Source organism: Drosophila biarmipes, chromosome 2L (genome assembly GCF_025231255.1).
Source record: "Drosophila biarmipes strain raj3 chromosome 2L, RU_DBia_V1.1, whole genome shotgun sequence".
Taxonomy (NCBI): Eukaryota; Metazoa; Arthropoda; class Insecta; order Diptera; family Drosophilidae; genus Drosophila; species Drosophila biarmipes.
Genome location: NC_066612.1, coordinates 25,433,376 through 25,453,824, shown reverse-complemented (window position 1 = coordinate 25,453,824; position 20,449 = coordinate 25,433,376).

The following is a 20,449-nucleotide window of genomic DNA, read 5'->3' as shown; positions in this document are numbered from 1 at the left end:
CGGACTCGAATGAAACCCTTAAAAATATGTTTCAAAATAGTAACAAGGTTGAGTTATTCGGAAAAGTTCATGGAGATATTTTCAATCAAATCAAACTGCTTGTTAACAATGTTGATTTAATAATCAATTTCAATATTGAAAAAACAGCGTTTTATTTAATGGAAACTGGTACTGAATCAAATTTAAAGATACTTGAAGCACAACTTTTCATGAACCACATAACAGTTAACCCAAGCATTTTATTGGCTTATCATCATGTTTTACAAACAAAAAATGCTCTGTACCCATTCAGCAAGGTTGAAGTCAAATCATTTACAAAATATCCGGGCAACAATACACTGTCGATAGACAACGCAGTTATTGGTCAAATCCCAAACTTTCTGGCCTTTTGTATAGTTAAGAACCGCTCATACTCAGGAAACCGAGTCTTAGACCCATTTCAATTTGAACATTTTAAAATTCTACGCTTTAACCTATTGGTTAACGGAGTTCAAGTTCCTTCCCAGGCTCTGGAGTTCGATTACTCGAACGCTGAAAAGGTTCAGAGCTCAAGAGGTTATAATATGCTCTTTAGATCATGTGGAATTAAACATTACGATCGTGGACTACAAATTACCAAGGAAATGTTTGATTCAAACACTTTTATATTAGCCTTTGACTTAACTGCTGATCAATCAAATTCAATTAAGAATCGAAGGAAGATTTTCGGAACCACTTGCTGAAGCAGTTACTTGCTTGGTATACTGTGAATACGATTCAATGATTGATATTGATAAGCATAGAAATATTCGTACGCTCTTTTAAAATTGCAACAAATTACAATTGAACATATTCTTTCTAAGCATTCAAAGACGAAATCTATTTTTAAAGGAGTTTTCACGACACTTCAGATCAACCTGGAACTCATTGGATTGCATTTTATTTTGATAGTCGTAGGTCAGCAGAATTTTTCGATTCATATGAGCAATATCCCCAGAAAAAAGAATTTTCAAAATTTTTAAAATCTAACGCTTATAAATTTTGTTTTAATAAGCAACAACTGCAGGGATACTTTTCTAACACTTGCGGACATTATTGTATGCTGTTCGGTCTTTTTAAAAGTAAAAAGAAAACACTAAATTCTTTTTTAAGAAAATTCAAGAAAAACGACTATTCATTTAATGATAAATTAATAATAAAAATGTTTAAGAACCATTTTAAAAAATAAAAAACATATATATATATTTAAGTAAAATTAATTCGTTTTATTTATGGTTTTGGAGCAATACGTTTGTTTAACTTATAATAATTAGACTAAGGGCTTTCTCTTTCAGTGCAGGCAGCATATGACACTGACATGTGTCTGGTCCAGATGAGGCATCATCGTCGCTCCAGGGACAAAGTTTATAATGGAATCCAAACTTCGAATGGATTAACTCTTTTTCCTCTAAATCCTCCAAAGTAGCTTTTAGGAACTCCATCCTTTGTAGGTGTTGCTCGAAAAGCATGCCTTCAAATTGCATCAAGAATAGTTCTATCTGTTGAGCGTACATTTTTGAGACTGATTTAAGACTGTTGTTGGATTTAAAAACTCAGCTCTTTATATTGAAGAATCTAATTTACTTTACTTACTTACTGATAAAAATTCAATTTGAGCACAACTAAATCTGTTCAGATCTTTTCCTTTATATACCATATGAGTTATTCCATTCTCATTTAATTTCCTAAATGGTGTCTTTGTAGAAAATTTGTTCACATAACTTTTAGGTAGAAATATCCAAACATCTTTATTGTCCTTATCAGTTAAATACAGAGCTATTTTAGTTCCATATGGTGTCTTTTTCAGCTTACATCCAGTGATCTTATACTCAAATCCAATACATAGATTTTCAATTTTTGTGTAGCCAATCACAGGCTTCACTTCATTTAAGGTCTCTAAGAAGTCCTATAAAATTTATCAAAATTAGGTGATAAAGTATTTACTTTTAATTTATATGCATACCATTTTTGATCAGCGTAAGATTGGATTCGTCGTGCACTAGTACCTAACTGTTGTATACTAATTCTTTAACCAGAAATTACATGGTCTTTTATACTTGTCAAAAACTATACACTTCTATCAATTCATGTGGAGTAAATGAGATAACAATATGTCTTCATTATATGCACCAAAATACTTATTCAAACTATGTAATACTTGAGAATAAAGTCAGAAATACATATCAGTATGTCTATCTCTTTTTATATTTAAATAAATCTTTCAATAGCGTTAAAATAAAGTTAGTATATATAACGTAAGAATTGTCCCTCAAATGCTATATAAGATACATTTTTTTAGAGAAAAGTCATTTTTTTAGAGAAAAACTTCGCGCACAAGCAGTCATGAGCAAGGACTCGAGGGTAGGGGGTGATATTCGGATTCGTGGGTACGCACGTTTACTTTCTCCTGCTCATTCTCAGAAGATAACGAAGGGTCACAATATTTGAAATGCAATAAAAAGGGAGGGTTCCGTGGAATACCAAACACACTGATTCTGGGATGAGTATACGCTTGCAATTAAAAACAACTCATACAAAATACATTTGAAACCGCCTAAAAAACCTCCGCAACCGCTTTTAATAGCTACTAACAGCAGCCAGCGACAACAACAACAACGCCAGTTAGCGCCAACAACATCAGCCGCCAGCGCCAACAACATCGACAAACAGCGCTAACAACATCGGTCGCCAGCGACAACAACATCGGCAGCCAGCGACAACAACAGCAGCCACCGGCAATAGCAACAGCAGCCAGCGAAAACAACAAAAAAAACCCTCGCGCATAACTTTGTTAAAACTTTGTACAGTTCACTTAATATGTAAGCTTAACCAATAATTTTAAGATTGGTAGTTATATTAGAACCCAAGAATTATTTTAAGCTAAGCTTAACACACACCAGGAGAGCAACGAAATATTCACCACGATAAGTGCAGCGCCGCACAGGAGCAAGCGAGAGAGGACATGCGATCGAGGAGGAAAACAACCCCCGTAAATTGGCACGCGCCAAGGGAAGAGCAAGAGAAAAGGAGTACCGAAACTTTGACAAGTGGAAAAAACCCAAAGCATCCGAGAACTTGAACAAAACGCGGCGGCAAAGCTTGACTAGGTCTCTTTTGGAAAAGGCGGTGCACGGGATCAGAAGTGCGAGGAGTCATTTTGCAAAGGCGGTGCACGGGATCAGAAACAGATCTCTCTTTTTGAAGTGCGAGGAGCAGGGGACTCTTGAGAAGGCGGCGCAGGGGATCAGAAGTGCGAGCAGAGCAAATTTATGTGGACAACAGGAGTCTTTTGCCTTCGGGCTGATGCCAAGTGACCCAGGAAGGAGTTTACCTAGACGACCTCGAGGAGAGTGTGCCGCCCCAGGACCAGCGGCGGAGCACCCGGAGTCATGCGTGTGTGTGTGCGTGAGAGCGAGACGGGTGAGTGAGTGGAGTGAACCGCATTTTGGCCAGCGAGAGTCCCGTGCAATGAGAAATTTCTCGAAGGCCTCGATGCGGCTTTGCCCAAAGTAGGCTAGAATTTATAAACCATGACCTAACCTAACCCGTTAATTGCGAGCACTGAGAAAAGCAAGAACCAAGAAATAAAATGCTCTAATAAATATAAAAAAAAGAATACAACCAAGCTGGCCACGCATAAATACAGATATTCGAAGACAAATGCCTAGATTTTAGGTCATAAATTCTGCCCTAGGGAAAAGCTCGATCCCCTCTCTCTCGGCCTTCTCGTAGCGAATGCTATGAGCCAGGCCCAAATGCGCGTTACCGCTGACCCTTTTCACTCTGCTTTAGACACCGAATAAACTATTTCTCTCACTCCGTACCCCGGTGGCTGACACTATACATCTCACGCCAGCCAACCGATTTTCGTCATAGACCTTTTTGTCCCATATCTTTACACATATTTTCGGTAAAGAGACCCTGGCGGGACTGAGTATATCCCAGCCTACGAGACTTCTTTACAATATATATATATAAATATATAGGTATGTATACCAAAAAGTAATTCAATACATGTAATATTTCAGAGTGCGATAAGAAAGGGATATCAGTATATCTATCTAATATTATATCTATGTAAATATGTCAAAAGCGTTAAAATAAAGTTAGTGTACATAATGTAAAGACAAAGAAAGAGATATCAGTATATCTATCTCATTTTATATCTAGGTAACTATGTCAATAGCGTTAAAATGAAGTTAGTGTACATAATGTAATAACAAGGTAGCTATGACGCTATATAAGACAATCTTTTTATACAAAATGCAGTTTATTTTTTCCAACATCAGAATGACGAAGTTTCATTGCCAGTTGTGTTCAGAACCAAAGTCCATTACTACTCGAAACGGTCTAAAAGTGCATACCTTAAAGATACACAACTTTAACTATCAAAAATCTAGATCTTCCTATTATTGTTGTTATTTTTGTCCTGAAGTACGAAAAATTTGGTTGCGAAACAACTATAATATGCATATTCTATTGATGCACAATGAGGAGATAAAAAGTATTCGTAAAGCAGAAGAAAATTATCAAAAAAATAAAAAAAATTATAAGAACTCCATTTCAAAATAGTTTTTATTTTAAGTAAAACTTCGAGTAAGGCTCTGTCATCTCCATCATCCAACAAAATTAAATATTAATATTAAATATCACTATAATGACACATATGATTTTTCAAGCCCTTTCCAATGGTATAATTTTCACGATTCTAAAATTAAAATTAAATTTTGAAAAAAAAATTTAAAATTTGAATTTTACACCTTGCACAAGCAACCACGCACAAGCAGACCCACACACACACAAGGACTCGTGGGTAGGGGGTGATACTCGAGTTCGTGGGTATGCACGTGCACTTTCTCATGGACATACTCAGAAGATAGCGAGGGGTCACAATATTTTGAAATGGAATAAAACGATAGGATTCCCTCGGAAACACACTGATTATTATTTTAAACAAAACCGTCGAAAAAACCTCTGATCCCCCTTATTCTAGCTACTCTCAGCTTAAGGCTTGAGAAAATTCTAATGGTTACACTGCAACATCTTGCGCAAATGTTGGCCCGAACCAAAGTGTCAATAATTTTGTATCTTGCTTACATAGAGATTACCTTTCGTAAGCGTAACCTGTCCCATAGCCATCTATATTTAACTATATACTGAGCCCTCCTACATCACGTTCACCCCCGGTAACTTGTTAGCAATCCTTGTCTTCCTTTCCCCAATCGGATTGGTTCTAGGAGTACAACATGCCTGTATGCACTCCCTGTAGATGACAACCTGTTAGATGAACATTCTAGACTATAAAAATGACACCCCTCAAATTGCTCAGGATCAGTACTTCATATGCCTCAGTACTGCATTCTATTTAAATTATCGATCCATTCCGGTGCCAGTTATTGCGCGTAACAATTCAAGTTGTGTTTAAACGTTTACTTTTATTTCGGTTAAATTTACTAACATTTATTCCACATAATATATATTTATATAATATACCTATACCAACTCACTTAAAAAAAAAAACTAAAACTAAAATCGAAAATGGAGTGATCAATTGTTTGCGATTTGTGCCTTAAAAATATAGATATATATAGATAAGTGAGTTTGAAGCTCATTATGCCAAGTGTTCAAAGCCTCTAAATGCTTTCAAGTTTCAAATGGCTAAATCAACAATAAGATGTGACTTGGGCTCTACTGAGGTCAACAATTATGATTTTGCTGAGCACTATCAAAACTGTGAAGGACCCAAAAATGCATTCATTTTATTAATGAATGGTGGAAAACAACAACAACAGCATCAAAAACAACAACAACAACTAAACCAAGGACTACAAAATTTAGACGACCATCCTACAACATCCGCTAATGCTTTTAAACGAATAAGATTGGAGGTGCGTAAGGTAATCGTTAATCAACCCAAAGAAATTAAAATTACAGACATCAATAACAATCTGAAAACATTGACAATGAGTTAATTACGGCAATAGATAGTTTATTAACATCAAGCAGTGACTTCCAAGAAAAAGATTCTGGTTGGGCAGGCCCCTAAAAAAATAAGACCACGAAATGCTCTTATAAATGTACAAAATACGGATGTATTATGTTTTAAGTGGTGCTTACTAACATATATAGCCATGATAATAATAAAAGCCATGAGAATGCTACCTTTGCAACAACACAGCAAAGAAAGTATTCGAGAAAAAAAATTTTAAAGCCCCCCATATGCCAAATAAATATTAATAATGGAATTATTGTGTATGATGGGATAAGATTGTATTTTTCGAGAATCGAGTTTCCAATCACAAATAAAGGAATTATTTACTTTGAAAAACTAATGCAGACTTCACCATTAACATTTATGAATGATGGCGAAAAAATTGTCTGCCCAACCTTAAGAACAAAATATTTTCGTTCTAATCATATAAATATATTAGGAATCAACAATATAAGCCAAGAAGTCATGCATTACGCCTACATTACGAGTGTAAAAAGATTATGTTACTCGCAACATTCCAAATCGAAGGCGTGTGGATATTTTTGTGATAACTGCTTATAATTTTTCATCGTAAATAACATATATATAGTGAATAATATAATATAGTATAATAATAATAGTATATAATAATATAGTGAATTTATTTTAGTAATTTATAAAAATAATGTATTTTATTATTACAATGAAAATGTAAAGTTTTAATTTAAACTATATAAATAGAAGTATAAATGGAATTTAACTATTAAAAGAAAAAAGTTAGCAGCTTTTACTTGATCACCATACTACCTTAATTGGAGATAATTCCCAGTTATATCATTAACAGTGATACGCCTCTTATGCCTACCACTGTGTGAGGAAAAAGCTGTTGAAGCGGACCTGGGGACCACGGTCCTCATTAAGGGGAGGGTGGTCCACAAGGACAACATTAGATAATAATTCATTTTTTCTAATGCTTACACCTAACCACTTGGTATAAGTTTTTTTCCATATTTTCTCACCCCCATCCACTTGCTATAAGTTTTTGTTATAATTGTGCTTTTTTCTTTATGCTTTGGTGGTGGGCTACAATATTTTAAACAAACACTAAAATACATCTAATATTACAGGTTCGCATTCGTATCCCTGTTAGTCCTGCTTACCGTAACATCGGGGCACGTCTCGGACTACTCGCAGGCCAAATATATTCCCATCATGATGGTAGAATTCTAGTTTGTGAAGAATTCGCGTTCGTTACACACTCGGCGAATCTCTCAGAATATAGGCGTGTGGTGGACGAAACGGATGGCATGACCAGCATGTTTCCCCAGTCACACATGCAGAAACTTTTAAGTGGCGATGTCGCTCATCTGCGTGACCTGCTCGACTCGTTGAGCATCCACCACATAGTAGCTAGAAGATTGGATTTTATAGGAGCAGCGTTAAAGGTAATGGCGGGAACGCCAGATGCAGAGGATTTCGAAAAAATTAAATTTAATAAATTTCAGTTTATAAATGCAAACAAAAGGCAGATAAACATCAATAGTAAAGTACAAGACCAAATTAATAATATTACTACCACCGTCAACCAACTTCTGAGGTCAGCCAAGGGAACCCAAGTTGACACGGGACATCTTTATGAGATGTTATTATCCCGAAATAGAATGATTAGTATGGAGCTGCAAAACTTATTACTAGCGATAGCTCTAGCTAAGACCAACATTGTGAGCCCTAGTATACTAGATCATGCAGACCTAGAAGATATATGGATAGAAGAGCCCACAGATACCCATATCAAAGACTTATTTTCCGTTGCTTCCGTTAAAATATTACAGTCCGATAACCTTTTGTATTTTGTCATCAAATTTCCAATAATCAAATCGTCATGTATTAAAATCACTGTTTTCCCGTGTCCCATTATGACAAGATGCTCAGGCTGGAGGACAAAATAATAGCTGATTGGAGCAATTCACGCGGTCAACAATTGCTCCACAACACCTGGAGCCACATTTTGCCAGCTGGCGTTAAGACGGTCGTGCGCGCAAGAGCTCCACGCTGGAGTCATAGCGCACTGTGACATCCAGCACAGCGATCTACATCCAATTTCTCACGTAGATGAAGGCATCATAATTGTAAACGATCGTCCGGCACGTGTGAGTGTGAATGGCACTTACATCTATGTACGAGGCACGCATCTCATTACTTTTACTGAGAGTGCCATGGTTAATGAAACCCGATATGTCAACAATGACAGGGCCCAGAAGAGGGTCCCAGGAGTAGCCAGCTCGCCCTCCCTCAATATTACTATGGAGTACAATATCCTCAGTCTTCCATACCTTCACCGTTTGAGTGAGCGTAATCTGGAGCACATCAAGAGAGTCGGGGAGAATATCAACGTTCTTAAACGTTTGTAGTATTAATTTATCATTATATAAAAAGTAATTTTTCTTGAAATTTTTTAAAAAACAGTTTAGTGTTTTCTTTTTACTTTTAAAAAGACCAAACATCAGGCAATAATGACCGGAATGAATGGGTATAGGCATTTTTTGTTTGTAAAACATGACGAAGAGCCAATAAAATGCTGGGGTTAATTGTTATGTGATTCATAAAAAGTTGTGTTTCTAGTATCTTAAATTTGATTCAGTGTCGGTTTCCATTAAATAAAATGCTGTTTTTTTAATATTGAAATTAATTCTTAAATCAACATTATTAACAAGCAGTTTGTTTTGATTAAATATATCTCCATGAAATTTTACGAATAATTCAACCGTATTACTATTTTTAATACATTTTTAAGAGTTTCATTCGTGTTCGCAGCAATATGCTGCGCGTTGATCTGCGTCGGTTTCACCTATCGGCGAGTCATCCAGGCCAGGAGAGCTACGGCCCAGATAGCAGATATGATCGCCCAAAAAGGGTCGGCGAGGGCGGCCTTAATCCTGAGGGGAGAGTAGTTAACTAAGTTAACCGGGCGACGGCAATGACCGATCGTACGAAAGCTCGCTCCGGCCAAATTGCTGACCCAGCGTCTGGCCGGAAGCCCGTGCATAGCCGGCAAGCACTACCCATTGGAGTGGCCGCTATGAGCCCTTTTTTATGTTAGCTTTAAGTTCAGTTCATTTTGATATCTCAATAAAGACAGAGCCATCGCTCTTGAATTTGAATTCCGGCTCAGCCGTTACACATTTTTTATTATTGGCCTTAAGGGCCAATGATAACGGAGGTAGTTCCTCCCTACATAATTCCTAACTAAGAAGGAAGACCGCTAGGCTGACTTGCCCGGCATAACCCCTCCCGCTGCCGACACATTGACTGCTGCGCGGGACTGATTAATTCCCTACGTACTTCCCAGCCAAGAAGGAAGACCGCTACGCTGACCTGCCCGGCACACCCCTTCTGCTGCCGACACTTCAATTGCTGCCAGGGGACATTTACTAATTTATATATATAATTATATATAATTAATTTGTGTAGCTATCTCTCTCACTGTTCATGCATTGATAGTAATATTTTTAGTCTTGAATCAGTAGAAAAGACCATGTCATTTTGAGTAAATGAATTAGTATACGACGGTTAGGTACTACAACATAACAAATCCAATCTCTCGTTTCTTAAGAATGGTATGAGTATATATACAAAAAGAAAACACATTTTCAACTAATTCGGTTGAATTTTATAGGACTTCTTGAGACCCTTAATGAATTGACGCCTTTCATTGGCTATACAAAAATTGAAAATCTATGTACTGGATTTGAGTATAAGATCACTGGGTGTGAGCTGAAAAAGACGTCGTATGGATCGAAAATAGCTCTGTATCTAACTGGTAAGGACGAGATATTTCTACCTAAGAGTTATGTAAACAAATTTTCTACAAAGACACCTTTTAAGAAACCAATTGAGAATGGAATTACTCATATGGTATATAAAGGAAAAGATCCAAACAGATATAGCAGTGCCCAAATTGAATTTTTATCAGTAAATAACTATAATAAATGAAATTGTCCAATATAAAGGGAAGGGTTTTAAGATCTGAGAACAGTCTGAAATCAGTCACAAAAAGAAACAGTTTAAAATAAAAATGTACGCTCTACAAATCGATTATTCTTGATGCAATTTGAAGGCATGCTTTTTGAGCAACACATGCGACGGATGGAATTTTTGAAAGCTACTCTGGAGGATTTAGAGGAAAAAGAGTTAATTCATTAACAGTTCGGATTCCACTACAAACTTTGCCCCTGGAGCGACGTCGATGCCTCATCTGGAACCTATACATGCCAGTGTCATATGCTGCCGGCACTGAAAGAAGAAGCCCTTAGTCTTATGATTAAATATTACAAGTCGAACAAACGAATTGCCCCAAAACCATAAATAAATTAAATTAATTTTACTTAATAATCATTTTTATTTTTTAAAATGGTTCTTAAACGTTTGTAGTATTAATTTATCATTATATAAAAAGTAATTTTTCTTGAAATTTTTTAAAAAACAGTTTAGTGTTTTCTTTTTACTTTTAAAAAGACCATACATCAGGCAATAATGACCGGATAAATTGTAAAAGATTTGACTTCGACTTTGCTGAATGGGTATAGAGCATTTTTTGTTTGTAAAACATGACGAAGAGCCAATAAAATGCTGGGGTTAATTGTTATGTGATTCATAAAAAGTTGTGTTTCTAGTATCTTTAAATTTGATTCAGTGTCGGTTTCCATTAAGTAAAATGCTGTTTTTTCAATATTGAAATTAATTCTTAAATCAACATTATTAACAAGCAGTTTGTTTTGATTAAATATATCTCCATGAAATTTTACGAATAGTTCAACCGTAATACTATTTTGAATACATTTTTAAGAGTTTCATTCGTGTTGGGATAAACAAATTTCCCAGCTGTTATTCTTCCAAAATTTGGGAAATAACCTTAGGAGGCCAAGTGACTTTCAGAGGCATCACTCCCAAAGTTTAAAATTGCTTGCAAATACGCTCTATAATGATACCAGAATATTATTTAAATAAGCTGAGGAACTTCTAAATCTTGAATGTAAAATATTGTTTACTACACCGACAGCATTTCCTTCGATAACGTTGTTATCACAGTTGCACTACAAGTCGTACGTTTCACCATTTCCTAAGCAAACAAATTCGATTGAGGAGGCACCGTCCAAGGAAGCAATTGTATTATATGAGACGTCTTCAGTTCATAGAATAAAACTTTGTGTGGGGTGTGGTGCAAACAAATCCAATTCACTTTTCATACATTCGATATGGTTACTCATTTTGCTTTAGAGAAAATATCGCTAAAATTTAATTTTCTTGTTGACTTCTTTTTTTTATAATGCGTCTTGGTATGTTTACGTTGTCGTTTAGATGTTAAATGCAGTAGTTTTTTTCTAGTACCCCTCTTTTTATTTCTTTTTTCACTTCCATTTTGAAATCGTGTAATTTTATCAATAGCTTTGTTTGATAGATTTTGTAAAGCAATTTTACTTTGTTCTTGAATTATATTTCTCAGAGGCTTTCTCCCAAAGTCAATTATTACAGCATTACCAGTCTCAGCGGCCTGATTTTTTATAGCAGTTATGCCCGAAAGAAAAAGAGGTTTAATGTAATTAAAAAGACTACTAAAAAAGTTTCCGATTCCTCGTCCTTGTTGCACTATTCGGGGTGATGCATAAAGGCTTCTGATGTTCCTTAATCCCCCGGGATACATTTCTATACCTAAACACTTAAACACTTTTATCTTGATTAGGTGTATATTTAATGTAATTATTCAAATATATATCTGTAATACCGACTTCCCAATCATCGTTCATGTCTTCAGGGATATTAACAATGTTTGTAAATGCACACTTTACGTTATCAGGGAAAACATTCATAAAATCATTACTAAGCAATGTGATTAAAATCTCTTTTAAATAACCCATAGTTGGTCTCTTAATTTTAGTTATAGATACGAAATCCAATTAACTTTGTTTTTACCAGTTTGTATTGGATTTTTTGTTCGAACCGATCGTGTTAACTTCTCACGTCCTGTTACATATCTAAGATCTCGATATGGTTTTGTTTTTGTTTTTAATTTTTCTAGTTTTGCTTTTAATTTACGTTGTCGGTTAGTAAGCTTCACATTTGACACTGCCTTTTCTAATCCTAATTTATAATTTTATATCTATTTTACTATTATTATCTCTTAACTGTCGTTTTATTTTTAATTAGAATTTAAATTCTCGTCATCACTTTCAAGTAGTAATGAATGGTGGAAGTGAATGTTCATACTTTGATATTGATTTTGATGTGCTGTGTTTTGTATCTATCCAATCTGTGGTTTGAGTTTCATTTGTTCTGGTTGAATTAAGAGGCGCTTTTTGTTCATTATGAACATTCCATGACTTGCTACGTTTTTTTATTTTGATAGTAACTTAATATTTGACGAGTTTGGATCACTTAGTTTGTTATTATATAAAACTAGCTGACCCGGCGAACTTTGTTCTGCCCCAAATGACGTCATCTGGAAACAACTATTGTATTTTCGAGTATTTGCAAGAAAGTGGCGTGATTCTTGTATTTCGCCGCAAAGCAATGAATACAATGGCTCATGTGGCGGAGTCAACACTGGCAATTTCACTTTACCATTAACGCAGCATAATCCAGGCGTTTCTCCGGAAAACTTTAATGCACCACAATACTCGCAAACAACGTCCACTTGCCCAATGCAAACGCTTGGATGCAAGCTGTAATCATTGCTGCAATCGTATCGAAACGCAGCTCGATTCAAATCAGCTAAATATCTTGTTCTGCGTCGCAAATTATCTATTTGTTGACTTCTGTTGTTCGCTCGACGATTCTGCATTGCCAACCGAGCTGTTTCACGGGCTACTTCACTGTGCTATCGTGATTGAGAAGCACGAAGTCGAGCCATACTATTGCGGCGCTGTTCACGTGCAATTTCTTGTTCTTCTTCAGTCCTTTCATTTGCAGTATTTTGTATTCTTCTTGCATTACGGCTTTGTCGGAAAAGATTCGATCGTCTTGGTCGCGGCATTATTAATTAAACTTCACTTCACTTCAATCCACTTGTTAATTATTTATTTAATAGAAATAGTTTTAATATTGATTTCTTACAAATATCAAATTGTCATCCATACGTCATTACATAGCTGTCATTTTACGTCAATTACATAGCTGTCATTTGCGTTTTGTTATTCCAAGTCTGATTCTTTTTTGTTATACCACGTCTTATAGTGAGTGACGTTTCATGTCAAGTCACAGAGGAACGCTGTCGAACGGGATAAAAAGTATCCTATGTCCGTCTCCTGGCTCTAAGCTACCTCCCTACCAATTTTCAGCCAAATCTGTTCTGCCGTTCTTGAGTTATAAGTGGTGTAACTAACACGACTTTCTTTTATATATATAGCTCGCTCACTCAACCATTCATTATTTTTGTACTTAGAAATAATATTTGGAAATACATTGTTGATAAGTTCGTCTTTTGATGAGACAAAATTACAGAAATTATTTGGAAATGATATTAATCCGCTCGATTCATCGACAGGTACTTGACCATTACCGATAGTCAGCAATTGCTCCGAGAAATTTTCAGCAGATGTATCATTAAGCAATGTAACTCTCATGTTTGTTGTCAGCTGCAGTTTTTTCACATAGCGCCATAGATTTGACGATTTGAGGCAAGCGTTTATTGCGTCGGCAGCCGTAGATCTTGGAATTACTGGCAGTATTTGGCGGAAATCGCCAGACAGTAAAATCATTGCTCCTCCAAAACATCTCGAGTCATTGCGTAAATCTTTTAATGTTCGGTTAAGTGCTTCTAATGTACGTTTATGAGCCATTGTGCATTCGTCCCAGATGATGATTTTCGATGTCACTAAAACTTTGGCCATTGCTGAGTGTTTTGCAATATTACACGTTGGTTCTTCAATAGTTTGAAGATTTAACGGTAATTTGAATGCTGAATGAGCCGTACGGCATCCTTCTAACAATGTGGCTGCTATTCCAGAAGAAGCAACTGCAACCGCTACGTTGGATCTCGCCCGAACAGTTGCTAAAACTAATGACATAAGGAATGTCTTGCCAGTTCCACCAGGGGCATCTAGGAAATATATTTCACCATTTTCATCAGCGATTGCCTTCATTAAAGTATCATAAACTTCCTTTTGTTGGTAATTCAACAGGGGTACATTCCTTTGAACTACTAAATCTAATTCCTGGTGATCATATCCACGTTCCCGTTCCAATTCTCGATTAAATGCGTCATTCATTTCACGATCTTTCGCTGGCATTCCTAACCTGATTAATAAATTACCGCACATGAGGTAACACATATCTTCGATCAAGAGTAAAGCACGATTATGTATCTCCTCATTCATCTCAATATCGTGATTTCTGGAACTGACACGACTTTGATGTAAAATATCTTCTGACATACTATCCTTGTATTTGTACCACAGGTTACAGGTTTGATGGAAAACATGTCGAAATTATGATAGCGAATAATGTGCGTATCTGACTTGGAGATGCAGAGATAATGGCTTCAGCGATTGTCGTATCCCAATGGGTATCGTTTTCTAATAAGTTCAATTCTTCACATGCAGCACGATATGTTGGGAATATTACACCATTAACAGTTCGTAGTGTCTCAAATGAAGTTGGCCCACGCACATTTACCAGCAACAACCGCAAATAGAAACATTCATCATTCTTTGGATGAACTGTATACATACGACCAAGAGCATCAGTAGAACGCACATCTGGATATCTAGAAACCGCATCACCTTGCTTCCGTCTTTGAAAATTCTTAGATGAAGCATTCCAAGTATAATAACGTGGCATCTCCGAGTAAAGCAAAGTTCGTGCAAACTGATCGCTTTGGCAGATTGCAAAAAAACTGGTCAATGTAGTTGCTGGAGGTGTTTCAGCACGTTGCGTAGCATTCGAAGCCGTGTAATATACTCGTTGACCATTCTCTAGATGCACCGCCAAATGTATAACAGTAGGATGACGTTCGTGAATTGGAAATGCGAATATACGCCAAATCGCTTCATTACAGTTCACATAACGACCAACTTGATAGCGTGAAATTTTATCGTTGGTATTCGAGGATTGCCTTTCGTGACATATTTGCAAATATATTTTATGGACTTAATTGAATTGCAGTATTCAACGTTGCAATGTGTCTTGAACGTTTTAGAAATAAGTGGCGAATATGGAACAATCCAACTGTTGTCGACAACGAAATCCATTCTTTTCACTTTCGTTGTGACAGTTCGACCGTTGTCATCTGGTGATCGACGCCGATACAGCGGATACCCATCGTTGCCAGTGACAGTCTCCGCCGTTAATTTCCGTGGATATCGTTTAGAGCACTTTCCATCGACCATGCAAGGTGATTGGGGGTTGATGGCACCACACGGTCCATGAATCATATTAGTAGTAACAACATCATGTAGGTCTGGATCGACTTCATGATCAGGAATCTCGGCACATATTATATCATCTATTTGGTCAGGCTGAATTCTTTCCACTAAACAAATAAGGCCTCGCTTTTGCCATTCGATTGAATACATCCAGCATCGAGTATCTCCAAAGACTCGTTGTTTAACAATAAAGTTCATCAGGGACCGAATTTTTTGCCTGAATATACGTGCTGTGATGTCGTGTCTATCATTTGAGGTTTGCCCGGGAAGCAGCAATTGAGTAATTTCTATCCATTTTTGATTACAGGTAAAAGTAAAAAGAGATCTGGCCGGCCGTAATGACGAACATATGTCATTGTATCTTGTGCATATTCATGCATATGACGTGGGCTACCAATGTACGTCGCCGGCAGAATAGTCAATCGACCAATATTAGCTGCATTTCCTTCAGTACTAACTGCATCACGTAAATGGATGTACTCCTCAGAACGCAGTTTGGCTTGGTTCAACCTAATAAATGTTAAACGTTCCGTTTCTATTTTTACATACATGTCAACGCAATACTGCTGAAACAATCGACGAAACCGCAGCAAATAGTTGTCAGCAATTTGACGAATCACCAAACGATATGCATAATAATTCATTGAGCTAACTTTCTTTGTAGTTTCTTCACCTGAAATTAAAAATTTGATAATTAACCATTTCAAAGACAAATAATACAGACATTAACCATTATTAAGATACTGATACTTTACCATTCAATGGATTTATCATTTTAATATTAAAATAATATCCATCTTCTCCTTTCCAAAACATCAGTGGGTATTGCAATGCGTCATATGATTGATGAGTTTCCGACATTTGTTGCAGTTGCCCAGTATCGCGACGTGTACACAATATCGCGTTTTTCCAATTGTTCACCAACAATCAGGATGGCAACTTCGTCTACTGTTGGAGCATTAAATGTGCGTTCGTGTGTTCCAGATGGTCGTTTATCTGCTTTGATGACAACTTTATAGTCATCATTTGGCATGCGCTCTAAAGCACTCTTAAACAACCTGACCAACGCATGATGTTCATGAAGCAGTCACTGCAAGAAGAAGAATTGCTCGCTTCATTCCTGCATTTATCCCTAGGCGTCGATCAAGTTGTTCTTCCATGTTGCCCATGAAATATATTTGTAAAAATTTATTCTGTGTATCTTCGAAAGGTAGTAATGATCCAATTCGATGGTGAATCTGTCCTTGTATCTACAAAATAAAAACCAGACAGTATTAACTGGGTTATAAACACTTTTTCTGTAGGAGAGTAGTATAATACATACCAATAGATAAACTAAGTTATTCTTTAACTACATTCTAGGTAAGTACAAAAATAAATACCTTAAATGTCGGATTAAAACCTCCTTCTTCGATAATGTCTGCCCCAAATGACGTCATTTGGAAACAACTATTGTATTTTCGAGTATTTGCAAGAAAGTGGCGTGATTCTTGTGTTTCGCCGCAAAGCAATGAATACAATGGCTCATGTGGCGGAGTCAACACTGGCAATTTCACTTTACCATTAACGCAGCATAATCCAGGCGTTTCTCCGGAAAACTTTAATGCACCACAATACTCGCAAACAACGTCCATTTGCCCAATGCAAACGCTTGGATGCAAGCTGTAATCATTGCTGCAATCGTATCGAAACGCAGCTCGATTCAAATCAGCTAAATATCTTGTTCTGCGTCGCAAATTATCTATTTGTTGACTTCTGTTGTTCGCTCGACGATTCTGCATTGCCAACCGAGCTGTTTCACGGGCTACTTCACTGTGCTATCGTGATTGAGAAGCACGAAGTCGAGCCATACTATTGCGGCGCTGTTCACGTGCAATTTCTTGTTCTTCTTCAGTCCTTTCATTTGCAGTATTTTGTATTCTTCTTGCATTACGGCTTTGTCGGAAAAGATTCGATCGTCTTGGTCGCGGCATTATTAATTAAACTTCACTTCACTTCAATCCACTTGTTAATTATTTATTTAATAGAAATAGTTTTAATATTGATTTCTTACAAATATCAAATTGTCATCCATACGTCATTACATAGCTGTCATTTTACGTCAATTACATAGCTGTCATTTGCGTTTTGTTATTCCAAGTCTGATTCTTTTTTGTTATACCACGTCTTATAGTGAGTGACGTTTCATGTCAAGTCACAGAGGAACGCTGTCGAACGGGATAAAAAGTATCCTATGTCCGTCTCCTGGCCCTAAGCTACCTCCCTACCAATTTTCAGCCAAATCTGTTCTGCCGTTCTTGATTTATAAGTGGTGTAACTAACACGACTTTCTTTTATATATATAGCTCGCTCACTCAACCATTCATTATTTTTGTACTTAGAAATAATATTTGGAAATACATTGTTGATAAGTTCGTCTTTTGATGAGACAAAATTACAGAAATTATTTGGAAATGATATTAATCCGCTCGATTCATCGACAGGTACTTGACCATTACCGATAGTCAGCAATTGCTCCGAGAAATTTTCAGCAGATGTATCATTAAGCAATGTAACTCTCATGTTTGTTGTCAGCTGCAGTTTTTTCACATAGCGCCATAGATTTGACGATTTGAGGCAAGCGTTTATTTCGTCGGCAGCCGTAGATCTTGGAATTACTGGCAGTATTTGGCGGAAATCGCCAGACAGTAAAATCATTACTCCTCCAAAACATCTCGAGTCATTGCGTAAATCTTTTAATGTTCGGTTAAGTGCTTCTAATGTACGTTTATGAGCCATTGTGCATTCGTCCCAGATGATGATTTTCGATGTCACTAAAACTTTGGCCATTGCTGAGTGTTTTGCAATATTACACGTTGGTTCTTCAATAGTTTGAAGATTTAACGGTAATTTGAATGCTGAATGAGCCGTACGGCATCCTTCTAACAATGTGGCTGCTATTCCAGAAGAAGTAACTGCAACCGCTACGTTGGATCTCGCCCGAACAGTTGCTAAAACTAATGACATAAGGAATGTCTTGCCAGTTCCACCAGGGGCATCTAGGAAATATATTTCACCATTTTCATCAGCGATTGCCTTCATTAAAGTATCATAAACTTCCTTTTGTTGGTAATTCAACAGGGGTACATTCCTTTGAACTACTAAATCTAATTCCTGGTGATCATATCCACGTTCCCGTTCCAATTCTCGATTAAATGCGTCATTCATTTCACGATCTTTCGCTGGCATTCCTAACCTGATTAATAAATTACCGCACATGAGGTAACACATATCTTCGATCAAGAGTAAAGCACGATTATGTATCTCCTCATTCATCTCAATATCGTGATTTCTGGAACTGACACGACTTTGATGTAAAATATCTTCTGACATACTATCCTTGTATTTGTACCACAGGTTACAGGTTTGATGGAAAACATGTCGAAATTATGATAGCGAATAATGTGCGTATCTGACTTGGAGATGCAGAGATAATGGCTTCAGCGATTGTCGTATCCCAATGGGTATCGTTTTCTAATAAGTTCAATTCTTCACATGCAGCACGATATGTTGGGAATATTACACCATTAACAGTTCGTGGTGTCTCAAATGAAGTTGGCCCACGCACATTTACCAGCAACAACCGCAAATAGAAACATTCATCATTCTTTGGATGAACTGTATACATACGACCAAGAGCATCAGTAGAAAGCACATCTGGATATCTAGAAACCGCATCACCTTGCTTCCGTCTTTGAAAATTCTTAGATGAAGCATTCCAAGTATAATAACGTGGCATCTCCGAGTAAAGCAAAGTTCGTGCAAACTGATCGCTTTGGCAGATTGCAAAAAAACTGGTCAATGTAGTTGCTGGAGGTGTTTCAGCACGTTGCGTAGCATTCGAAGCCGTTTAATATACTCGTTGACCATTCTCTAGATGCACTGCCAAATGTATAACAGTAGGATGACGTTCGTGAATGGGAAATGCGAATATACGCCAAATCGCTTCATTACAGTTCACATAACGACCAACTTGATAGCGTGAAATTTTATCGTTGGTATTCGAGGATTGCCTTTCGTGACATATTTGCAAATATATTTTATGGACTTAATTGAATTGCAGTATTCAACGTTGCAATGTGTCTTGAACGTTTTAGAAATAAGTGGCGAATATGGAACAATCCAACTGTTGTCGACAACGAAATCCATTCTTTTCACTTTCGTTGTGACAGTTCGACCGTTGTCATCTGGTGATCGACGCCGATACAGCGGATACCCATCGTTGCCAGTGACAGTCTCCGCCGTTAATTTCCGTGGATATCGTTTAGAGCACTTTCCATCGACCATGCAAGGTGATTGGGGGTTGATGGCACCACACGGTCCATGAATCATATTAGTAGTAACAACATCATGTAGGTCTGGATCGACTTCATGATCAGGAATCTCGGCACATATTATATCATCTATTTGGTCAGGCTGAATTCTTTCCACTAAACAAATAAGGCCTCGCTTTTGCCATTCGATTGAATACATCCAGCATCGAGTATCTCCAAAGACTCGTTGTTTAACAATAATGTTCATCAGGGACCGAATTTTTTGCCTGAATATACGTGCTGTGATGTCGTGTCTATCATTTGATGTTTGCCCGGGAAGCAGCAATTGAGTAATTTCTATCCATTTTTGATTACAGGTAAAAGTAAAAAGAGATCTGGCCGGCCGTAATGACGAACATATGTCATTGTATCTTGTGCATATTCATGCATATGACGTGGGCTACCAATGTACGTCGCCGGCAGAATAGTCAATCGACCAATATCAGCTGCATTTCCTTCAGTACTAACTGCATCACGTAAATGGATGTACTCCTCAGAACGCAGTTTGGCTTGGTTCAACCTAATAAATGTTAAACGTTCCGTTTCTATTTTTACATACATGTCAACGCAATACTGCTGAAACAATCGACGAAACCGCAGCAAATAGTTGTCAGCATTTTGACGAATCACCAAACGATATGCATAATAATTCATTGAGCTAACTTTCTTTGTAGTTTCTTCACCTGAAA